This window comes from Cervus elaphus, chromosome 25 (assembly GCF_910594005.1).
Source record: "Cervus elaphus chromosome 25, mCerEla1.1, whole genome shotgun sequence".
Classification (NCBI taxonomy): Eukaryota; Metazoa; Chordata; class Mammalia; order Artiodactyla; family Cervidae; genus Cervus; species Cervus elaphus.
Genome location: NC_057839.1, coordinates 25,983,705 through 25,995,985, shown reverse-complemented (window position 1 = coordinate 25,995,985; position 12,281 = coordinate 25,983,705).

Here is a 12,281-nt window from a genome sequence, read left to right as displayed (position 1 = left end):
TTACCTAAGGAATTTTTTATATCCAAATGACTCCTACACATTTAAAGGCATTTAAGCTGATTGGCCCTGCACTTTTAGCATTCCTAGTTGGGAAATGACATTATTAAAATTCAGAGAGACTAATAAAATGATTGGCTCACAGTCATGCAGCTGAGAAATTTAGAGCTGAGTTCATGTCTTCTGGCATCAACTCTTCTATAGGGTGCTATAAAAATACAACAGCAAGAGAGTATGGACATTTTTTCTTCAGACCTTAGCTGTGCTTATCAAAGGAAATTGTTTTAAGAAGGTATGCTAATGTATTTTGTTTCCTCCCACTAAGGGCTTCCCAGGTGGCACAGTGGTAAAGAATCCACCTGCCAATGCAAGAGATACAGGAGATGCAAGAGATGCAGTTTCGATCCCTGGGTCGGGAAGATCCCCTAGAGAAGGAAATGGCAACTCGCTCCAGTATTCTTGCTGAGAATATCTCATGGACATAGGAGCCTGGTGGGCTACAGTCCATGGGGTCACAAAGAGACAGACGTGACTGAGCGCAAGCACACCAACAAAAACTGGGGCTGTAAGTTTGTCAGCATCCTTTGCTCACATCTTGGGCAGTTCAGGTGGTTCCTCTCCTGACTCCAGGAGGAAAGAGTTGTGGCCTTCTCTCTGCAGCTCTGCTTTTGACAGAAATAATCACACTGCTGCTGTTTTTAGTTTTGGGTGGATAAGATTGGGAGATACCTCAAACTGGTATGCAGTTTATCTCCTGAAAGAAGTAAAAGTCATTCATAATGTTCCAAATAATTCTGTTAAAGCATAACCTAATGTTCATTGGCTTTTTACTGATTACAGAAAAAAAAAATCTCATAGATTTCTTTATAGAAAGTTTGCAAGTCAGAGAAGAGTATTAAGAGGAAATCAAGTTCACCTGTAATTCTACCTCTTCGAGATAAACACTGTGAACACCTTGATGTGTTTACTCAAGTCTTTCTGTCCTGTATTAAAATACCTGGACCATACTATACATATTATATCTTGCTTTTTTAAATTTAGTATTTTATATTATTGCATTTCCTCATGTCATTAAATGTATTTTAAAATGCATATTTATTTTAGTAGATGCTTTCCTATTGTTGAACACTTTGGCTTGTGTCTAAATTTTTCAGTCTTATACATAATTCTATAATAAATATTCTTCATGTAATTCTCTATTTCTAACATCCTTAGAATTTGAATCTTGGAAATGAAATTATTGGAACCAAGAACCAAAGACCCTTTTGAGAGCCTTGATACTTAGAGTCAAACTGCTTTTCAAAGAGACATTACCAACTTATTCCACCACCAGGAGCTCAGAAGAGTGTTTGTTTCATGATTTCCTCCCAACACTAACTCTTGCCTCATAGGTTAGCACTGGGATCAGGCTCCTGAATCAAACCGTCTAAAACTGAATCTTGACCGCATCCTAGCTATGTGGACTAGGAAGAGTTGCTTGGCTGGGAGGAGTTGCTTAGCTCTTCTGTGTCTTAGTTTCTCTTCTATTAAGTGGGCTAAGCAATATTGCTTACTTTGTAGAGTTGTTATGACATTTAAATGACATATTATACATAAACACTCAGAAGAGTACCTAGTACATAGTAAATACCCAATAAATGCTGGTCTGTGATCATCAGTAAAATTCCCTTCCAATCTGATATATGAAAACTATCTCATTGTTACATTAAATTGCATTCTTTGATTATTAGTGATGATAAATATTTTTCATGCTTCTTGGCCAATATGTATGTCTGTGAATTACTATTCCTGTCCATTGACTACTCTCAACTGGGATTGCAGTTTTCTTGTTACAGATTTTTTTGGGACTTATCCATAGTAAGGAGAGTTACTTCATGCATGTCCCTTATACTGCCAATATTTTTTCCCAGTTTGTGATTTGCTTTTAATCTTTATAAATTTTTTTGTTATATAAAAGTTTAAATTTCTGTGTGGTCAAATATAATGTCATCTTTGACATATTTTTCTATTGCTTTTATACTTAGAAATCCAGCCCTTTGCCCACGTTAGTTTATAATACATTCTTTATCATTCATTCATTAATAAATTGGATTTTTTATATTACTAAGTCTGTTTTGAGATTCACTAAAAGATACCATTTTTGCATCAGTAATACCGTGTTTTAATTATTCTAGCTTTATGTTATAATACCTGATAGCTTTTTTCTTTCAAAAATTTCTTAGATATTCTTTAATTCTTTTTCTTTCAGTTTATAATTATGTCGACTGAAAAAATACATGCAACCTACAAGTGGAGAGTTATGTTTTATTTGGTGGAAATTTTTAGGACTCCAAGACTGAGAGATAGCATTTCAAGTGGCCTGAGAGTACTGTTCTGAGGAGGTGAGGGGTAGTTGTACTTTATATAGAAGTTTTGCAGCAAAGGGCAGGTGGCTTGAATTTCAAAAGATTTTGTAAATTAAAGAAAACCAGATATTTCAAGTTAAAGAATTTAGGAACTTTTCTACGTATGGGAAGATGCAAGAGTCTGGCCTCAGTGAAATCATTCCTTTGACATGACCCACTTCCCTGGTGGCTCAGACGATAAAGCATCTGCCTACAATGCGGAAGACCTGAGTTCAATCCCTGGGTCGGGAAGGTCAACTGGAGAAGGAAATGGCAACCCACTCCAGTATTCTTGCCTGGAAAATCCCATGGACAGAGCAACTTGGTAGGCTACAGTTCATGGGGTCGCAAAGAGTTGGACACCACTGAGCGACTTCACTTTTCACTCACTCAGCTATCTGGGGCTAGTATCCTGTTTTCACATCCTGAGTTCCACTAGGGAGTGGGTATAGCCTGATGAGAAACCTTCCTCTTGAGAAACCTGTATGCAGGTCAGGAAACAACAGTTAGAACTGAACATGGAACAACAGACTGGTTAAAAATAGGAAAAGGAGTACGTCAAGGCTGTATATTGTCACCCTGCTTATTTAACTTATATGCAGAGGACATCATGAGAAACGCTGGGCTGGATGAAGCACAAGCTGGAATCAAGATTGCCGGGAGAAATATCAATAACCTCAGATATGCAGATGACACCACCCTTATGGCAGAAAGTGAAGAGGAACTAAAGAGCCTCTTGGTGAAAGTGAAAGAGGAGAGTGAAAAAGTTGGCTTAAAGCTTAATATTCAGAAAACTAAGATCATGGCATCTGGTCCCATCACCCCATGGGAAATAGATGGGGAGACAGTGGAAACAGTGTCAGACTTTATTTTTTTGGGCTCCAAAATCACTGCAGATGGTGACTGCAGCCATGAAATTAAAAGAAGCTTACTCCTTGGAAGGAAAGTTATGACCAACCTAGATGGCATATTAAAAAGCAGAGACATTGCTTTGCCAACAAAGGTCCATCTGGTCAAGGCTATGGTTTTTCCAGTGGTCATATTTGGCTGTGAGAGTTGGACCGTGAAGAAAGCTGAGCACCAAAAAATTGATGCTTTTGAACTGTGGTGTTGGAGAAGACTCTTGAGAGTCCCTTGGACTGCAAGGAGATCCAACCAGTCCATCCTGAAGGAGATCAGTCCTGGGTGTTCATTGGAAGGACTGATGCTGAAGCTGAAACTCCAATACTTTGGCCACCTCATGCGAAGAGTTGACTTATTGGAAAAGACCCTGATGCTGGGAGGGCTTGAGGGCAGGAGGAGAAGGGAACGACAGAGGATGAGATGGCTGGATGGCATCACCGACTCGATGGGCATAAGTTTGAGTAAACTCTGGGAGTTGGTGATGGACAGGGAGGCCTGGTGTGCTGCAAGTCATAGGGTTGCAAAGAGTCGGACACGACTGAGTGACTGAATTGAACTGTAGCCTGATGGCTGCTAGATAGCAGGTATTCTCCTTCCTGGGTTCCTTTAGGGTTCACCCACTCACATTGGAGAGCTGCAATTACTGAGGATTGTGAAATCTTCATTTACTGATTTGGCAGGAAGTATTTGTTTCGCAGTTGTTTTCATATCGTGTTGTAAAGTTCCCATACACGGAAAATCTTTTTAATTACACTATGATTTAACTCATAAATTAAATCTGCTTTAGGAAGGTGAACTGTTTTTTGATTTATTACAATTTTAGTTTTAAAGTTACACAGATTTACTGTTTTTGTGGTTGTTTTCATATAGCCCTATATGTTTCTTACTAGGATTATTTCTACAGTTTAAAAAATATTTTTAAATTATAAATTGGCTTGTTTCTCCCACTATATTACTGAACTTATTGTGGACATATGGGGCATCTACAGATTTCTGGCTGTTTTGCATTTGACTGCTCTGAGGAACTTTCTTAGGAATTTCAAAGACTTATGGTTGAAGGCAAAAGGAGAACACGGAGGCAGAGGATGAGATGGTTAGATAGCACCATTGATTCAATGGACATGATGTGAGCAAACTCCGGGAGATAGTGGAGGACAGGAAGCCTGGCAGGCTGCAATTCCACGGGGTTGGAAGAAGTCAGACATGATATAGTGACTAAACTACAATGGTTGAGTCAATCGGATTTTCTTAGTTCATAATCAGATCATCTGGCATAACATTAATGTTTTTCAAATAATTGTATCTTTTTTGTTTCATGGATATTGTTAATTATCAAAAATGTGTGGAAAATGCTATGTCTAAAGCAATCTTTTCTTCCCTGTGCTCTCCACTTCTTTGACAAATTTGCAGAGGATGAGTTGAGGGTGGGGAGAGGAGCAAGGGTGGTGCTTATCTGCTTATCTGGGAAGAGGCAGAGAAGCCTGCACAGCACAATTGCTGCAACCTGAGGGCTGGCTCTTGACCTACTCTTGTCAGCGATCCTTTGTTTCCCATTTCTCTGCCGGGAGCCTTGCTTTTCCCTCTCCTCCTTCTATGAGGGAGGATATGGCAGGGGCTGTAGCCTCTGCATCCAGGAAAGAAGTTGCTGACATGCTTCTAGTTCTACTAGGAGCCTGTTCATCTTTGGCCAGGGATAGGACCCTGGATCAGCTCTAAGAGTCCTTAGTGCTCCTGAAAGTGAAAGTGTTAGTCACTCAGTCATGTCCGACTCATTGTGACCCCATGGACTGTAGCCCACCAGGCTCCTCTGTCTATGGAATTCTCCAGGCAAGAATACTGGAGTGGATAGCCATTCCCTTCTCCAGGGGACCTTCCTTACACATGGATCAAGCCTGTGTCTCTTGCATCTCCTGCATTGGCAGGCAGATTCTTAACCACCTCACCACCTGGGAAGCTCCTGTTCTGATGCAATTCCTCCCTTCTCTCCATCTTCCCTGACCCCAGCTTCCTATAAGCCACCAAGAGCACTCACATTGACACTTGCATTAGTTCCTCTCCAATCCATTCTCCTCTCAGGGACATATTTTATTTTTTTTATTTTTTTTTTTTCAGGGACATATTTTAAAAGTCAAAATCAGAAATACACTCCCTTGTTAAAAACTTTTCAGTCCCCATTGTGAAATGAAACAGGACACTACGGTCTTTGCCACCCCCAACCCGCCATCATGTCCCCATGTACTCTGCCTGCTTTTTGTCTGTGGAAAATTTTAGTCAAAGAATAAGTTTAATCAGAGAAGTGAGAAATGCTGAAACAAAGGAAAACAGTCAAAGGAGATGAAATAATAATAATAATGTCATTAAGCGTAGTCAAGGACCGTTAGTTCTCTCTCAAGGGTTACAGATAATATTCCTATGAGCTGTCTTGTGGATACCAAAACCCCAGGTGGAAAAGTTAACTATATGATGACCAGACTATTCCTAGGACATGAGCTGCCACAAGTCTGAGAATTGACAGCAAAGAAATGGGAATGAATGGACCCTGGAACTGAAGATTAACTGTACCTAAAACAATCAAGATAATGCTGGGCAGACTGCTGATGACCAATTTGAAGATGACTTAGAGATGACTGTGCTGTTTCTATATGTAGCAACCCCCCCCCGCCCCGCAACAAGGCCTCACCCCATGCTTGTCAGTTGGGGGAGCTGGCCTTTGGACAGCTTGCCACCCTTCCACCCCACAGTTTCCAGCATCTGAAATAAAGCAAACTTTTCTTTCCACCAGCCTGGCCTGTTTATTGGCTTTTGAGCAGTGAGTAGCTGGATCCCATGCACATACTCTCTCACTAACAATAGGGCTTAGAATGAAACGCAAACTCCTTAACATGGTGCCATGTGATTTGGACTATACAGTCCATGGATTTCTCTAGGCCAGAATACTGGAGTGGGTAGCCTTTTCTTCTCCAGGGGGTCTTCCCAACCCAAGGATCCAACCCAGGTCTCCCGCATTGGAGGTGGATTCTTTACCAGCTGAGCCACAAGGGAAGCCCTTTCTATCTCTAATAGCATCTAATATTCTCTTGTCCTTGTTCTCTGGGCTCCTACCACTCTGCCTTCTTTCTTTCTCTAGAACACACAAAGGGCACTGTCACCTCAGTTCCTTTGGACTTGCTACTCCTTCTGCCTGGAACGTGTTTTTCACTCTAGCCCTTGGCATATGTTCACCTTCTTATGATTCAGGCCTCATGTGTGTTTGTTAGTCACCCAGTCGTGTCCAACTTTTTGTGACCCCATGGACTGTAGCCCGCCAGTCTCCTCTGTCCATGAAATTCTCCAGGCAAGAATACTGGAGTAGGTTGCCATTCCCTTCTCCAGAGGATCTTCCCAACCCAGGGATCTAACCCAGGTTTCCTTCATTGCAGGCAGATTCTTTACCATCTGAATCACCAAAGAAGCCCCTCAGGGATCAAGTTCAATACCCATGTCCCCACACTTCCCACTCTTAGAGCACCTTGTTTGTGTTCTTCAAGGCACTTATCACAATCTATAATGATCTTGTTTATTTGTTCACTAATTAACCATGTGTTTGCCACCTGGATTTGGTTTGTTCTGATTACATCTGATTACGTCTGAATCCCTGGTATCCAGAACCATGGCATGGAAAGCACTTGAAAAACAATACTTTAGCCTGTATTATTCCTAGAAAATGATGTCTGCTAGCAGGACTTGCGTGCATTTGGGGGAAGTGATTTCACGTAAGCCTGGGGGTTGGGGAAGAAAAACAGTGAAGCAGGAGAGCCAATACAAATGTTTGTCCTCACGTGGCTACTCAAAGACAGGGAATCGTGGAGACTGACTTTTGCTGTGCAGCCACGTAGAATGTGTCTCAGAACTGTCCATTCAAGGGACAGAGGAAGTGGGTATCTACCTACTAGATTCTGTTGCGACTCTGGTCAAGGGCTGTTATTTCAATGGGTGCATGTGGGAACAGGTATAAAATTCATGAGGTCTAGTGCAAAATGAATTTATAGATCCTTGTTCAAAAGGTAGTAAGAAATTCAAGACAATGAATGATAGAAGAGTCTTAAATCAAGCCTGGGACCCTTCTGAGCACAGAGCCCGCGACATTGCACAAGTCTCATGATCAAGCTCTCAGGCCCTAGGTGTCTACCTGGGTGCTAAGCAGGTTCTGGCAGGCATCTTTCTGGATGTCAGAGAAACCCTGGGGGCAGAACAGTTAGAGAAACGAGGGGAAGCTGAAGGAAGGTGCTTCCAGGTTACACCTGCAAAAAGCAGATTTCCCAGCAGTGACTGGAGGAAAGTGTGGGCTGAGAGGATGTCAGGACTGGCCACTAGAGGTATCAGATACCAAAAAAAATAAATGAGTTTTGTGTTACTATTGCTCATTGAAATGCACCTAAAATTCCAGAAAACCTAAATGATAATTTTGAGAGTAATCATTCTTGTATTTTTGATGTTGATGAATACATTCCTTTTGCTTCACCCTTATGTATGATCTTGGTATTAGTTTGGGAAATGAGATTATTATGCGAGCAAACACCCTATTCCTGGTATTCTGTGCACTGATTATTAAAATATTAAGTAATAAAATAGTTTTGTTTTCTTTTGTTCTGATTATTTACTGCTGTGTCACAAAGAACCCCAAAATTTAGTGCCTGAAAACAGCTTTTTTTTTCTTTCTTTCTTTTAATAGTTTACAATTGTGTGTCAGAAATTTGGGCAGGGTAAGGTGTCAACTTAGTCACTCGGTATTCAACTGTGGGGTAAGCTGGCCTGGAGGGCCCAGGATGGCTTTGCTTACGTCTGATGGCTCAGCAGGGTTGGCTAGAAGTCTGGGCTCAGCAGGGATGGTCAACCAGGGCACCTCCATGTGTCCTCTCCAGCATGGTGATCTCAGGATGCTCAGATTTCTTACTACCCTTCTCAGGGCTTCTTGAGGGTTTGAACGACCCAGCTGACAGCTGCAAGGATTTTTGTGCCTTAGCCTCAGAAATCACGGAATGTCACTTTTGCCACATTATATTAATATTTGTTAAGAACATCTCTAAGGCTAGCCAGGATTCAAAAGGAGGGGAATAAACTGATCTCAATTGGAAAAGAGGCAAAGAACTCGTGACCATCTTTAATTTACCATGTCTCTTCTAAACTCTCCTATATATCACATGGTAGGACAATTGATCCCTTTGGTATGGAACCAGTGGTATCTTCAATTAGGGTTACCAGATAAAACACAAATATTGCACGAGACATATTTATACTAAAATTTATTTGTTGTTTATCTAGGGATCCTTTTTTCCTCCTAAATCTGACAAGTGTATCTTCATTACTTCTAAGTAAACTGCATATGAGGGGCTTCCCAAGTTGTGCCAGTGTAAAGAACCTGCCTGCCAATGCAGGAGACACAAGAGACATGGGTTCGATCCCTGAGTCAGGAAGATCCCCTGGAGAAGGGCATGGCAACCCACTCCAGTATTCTTGCCTGGAGAATCCCATGGACAGAGGAGCATGGCAGGGTACAGTCCATGGGGCCGCAAAGAGTTGAACACGAGTGAAGCAACTTAGCACGCATGCACAAACAGCATATGTACTAAAGTACGCAGTAGATATGCCAGTGTGCCCTCAGAATAGCCGAGGGAGATGAGCTGAAAATCAAAGAGTACATCTGTAACATACAGCAAGGCCCAAGGAGCAAACCACATGCCAGGAAAAGCTGGTTTACTTTTCTGATAAAGTAAAAATTAGCTGGAAGCTTAACTGTTCTTCGACCTAGGTTCTGCAAATTGTCTATAAAGTATAGGAAAGATAATATGCAGTACAAGGCCCAGGCTCTGAAGCTCTTAAAATGTGCTTTAAGCATTAACACAATTTTCTAAGGTATCCTAGAGGCCAGCTCTGTCCAATAGAACTTTCTAAGATGATGAGAATATTTTAGGTCTGTGCTGTCCGGTATGGTAGCCAATAGGCACATGTGGCTATTGAGCGCTGGAAAAGTGAGGAACTGTTCTTTAAATTTCTTTTCATTTTAATTAATTGGCATCTACATTTAAATTGCCACATGTGGCTAGGGGCTCCTGTATTGTGCCATGCAGCTATCTACAGTCAATGATATTTGGTCACTCCACTAACATTAACACAATACATCAAAAGTTCACTTCTGTTTTGTCTCTCTGTGAGCCCCATGAATTTAGAAAGTTAATCCAAATTTGCTTAAGTTTAAGGCAATAGATTCTAGATCCAGGAAAAGAAGTTCCATTTCCCCATCTTGTACCCAAGGTGACACAACTAATTGATCATTTCCCCTTCTGAGCAGAAAATCTTTCCCTACAGTTAGACTCTGTAAAGCCACTGCTCATTGAGAGGAAGGGCTAACAATGTGTTGAGCGTTTTATAAGGCGTCACCTCAGAATTAAATCCTAGTCATTTCAGCCATGCAGGTCTGCATCTTCTTCTTTGTGTTAGAAACCAAGATATTATTTCAAATGTGATTGGACATCAGCCTACTCTGAGACAGTCCAGTCATTTAAAGGACAAAGGCACTCCTTTCCCTCCTCACAGCATTTGTAAGCTCAGTCCCTCAATTGTGTCTGGTCGTTTTGTGACCTCATGGACTGTAGCTCACCAGGATCCTCTGTCCATGGGATTCTCCAGGCAAGAATACAAAACTGGGTTGCCATTTTCTCCTTCAGGGGATCTTCCTGACTCAGGGATTAAACCTGTGTCTCCTGCGTCTCTTGCATTGGCAGGCAGATTCTTTACCACTGAGTTATCAGGGAAGTCTCTCACAATATTTGACAAAACTTTAAATATTGATCTTCTGATTTTCATTTCATTTTGTTTATCACATATACATAATGGAGGCTGGACATAGGAGAAGAAAAACAAAAGAACATTTCCTAAGTGTCTGTGTCAGCACATTGCAAGTTGCTACAGATATTTGATGTCAATTAGCAGCTAGAAGAACCACACTGACAGAGTATAAGAAGCATCTTTAATTTTCCTTTTCTGCTGTACCTCCCAAGAAGTGAATAATTTTTGGCAGAGAATATTTAATTCAATTTACTTAGTAATTCATTCACTTATTCTTTCAGTGATATTATTTAAGTATCTATTAAGTGTAAAAGCCAGTGCTTGGGTGCAGCATACAGACAAGGTCCTGGCTTTGAAATGTCCAGCTTCTTGGAGTACAAACTAAGAACGTAGAGCCACGCAATACAGAGGAGAGTGTGTGAGGAGGCAAGAAAGGCTGCAAAGAGAAGGTGACCCTTTTACTGGGTGTTGATGGATGAAGAGGACTCATCAGGCAGCAAAGGAGAGTCTGTGTGCTCAGTCGCTCAATCGTGTCTGACTCTTTGTGACCGCATGGACTGTAGCCTTCCAGGCTCCTCTGCCCTTGGGGATTCTTTAGGCAAGAATACTGGAGTGGGTTGCCATTCCCGCCTCCAGGAGATCTTCCCAATTCAGGGATCGCACTCAGGTCTCCCACATTGCAGGTGGATTCTTTACCATCTGAGCCACCAGGGAAGCTAGAGAATCTAGACTGGGGTAAAATCATTTATAATAGCATGGAGGTTTAACAAGATCATGTGATATATTTGAGAAATTGTGAGTGATTTACCATTACTAAAAGTTCTGCTCTGGAAGTGATGTGTAGTCACTTACAATGGTGTGTTGTAAATTACTTTGCAATTTCATGATGAACTCAAAGTAATCATTTGGTATGTAAGTGAGGCTGTTGTGTTTGTGAAGATGTTGTCATGTGAAGTATCAGTGTATTATAATATTTCAGTAAAGTCAGAGGGAAAATGACATGCTGCTAATTAGCTATCTGATGTCAAGCAAGTCAGCTTGGTTACTTTAGGTTTTAGTTGCTTCATCTATAAAATGGAGAGATTGATATAGAATTTAGACTTAATTGTTTTTCTACTATTCTAAGAAACAGTAATTATCCTAAGGACTCATTCTCAGAATGAAGGAAAAAAGAAGATCAATAGGTATTTATTCAATCTGTCTCCTTAATCTTATAAGCAACCAAAGGAAAAGAGATAAGTATGTCTTCAGTATAAATTTGCACAAAATGATTAAAATCTGCTAAGACAGTGTTAAGGTGGAAGTTTGGACTAGTGGATGCCAATGGCTGGGGGAGGGGTAAAATATGGTGAGGAAGAACATAATTGTGAGTCTAAGTTGTCCTGTTTGAGGAAGATTTGCCAGACATGTACAAAGCAATCAGAAAAAAAGGATGCTGCTATGCTCTATCAATATCACGTTCTTAAAAAACAAAAGAGATTATTCCTGGAACTCTGATAAGAAAGGTTCCAGTAGTCAGGTCAGCTGAGGTTCAGCCAGGAAGGCTATTTACTTAATATTGTTGCTGCCTGGATTGAAGAGATAGAGACACTCTTAGCTTCAAACTCAGCCTAGGCTATAAAACATGGAAAAAGGATTCATGTGTTTTCTAGGAAGAAGCAGATGTTATCAATAATAATAAAAATAATAATACTCTATATAGCTGTGTTATTGTAAGATTCATATATGAGAACCCATACCCATATCACATTCATGTGTGATAGATGTCATTTGTTCTTTAAGTAAAGGTAACAATGCATTTGCAAATAACCAGATAGTTCAAAAAAATATTTGATTTGTTAAACCTAAATTAGGAGGTGAATTCTCTAAGAACAGCCAGGGACTATCTGAAGTTCCCACACCTACAGATTTCATTTCATCCCAACAAATATTCATGACGTGTGTGCCAGGTGCCGTGCTAGATGGTATGTATACATTGAATGATGAAACGAACACAGACTGGTCCTCCTAGAGCTTAGAGTCTAATGGAGGAAACACAGTAAAAACAAATGCAATAAAAAATACCTCACTAATGCCTAAAGGAAAACAACAGCGTGTTACAAGAGAAAAAAATGAGGAGAATGTAACTTATGTTGAGGAGCCAGGGAAGTAGATGCTGGCTGCTCTTTTCCT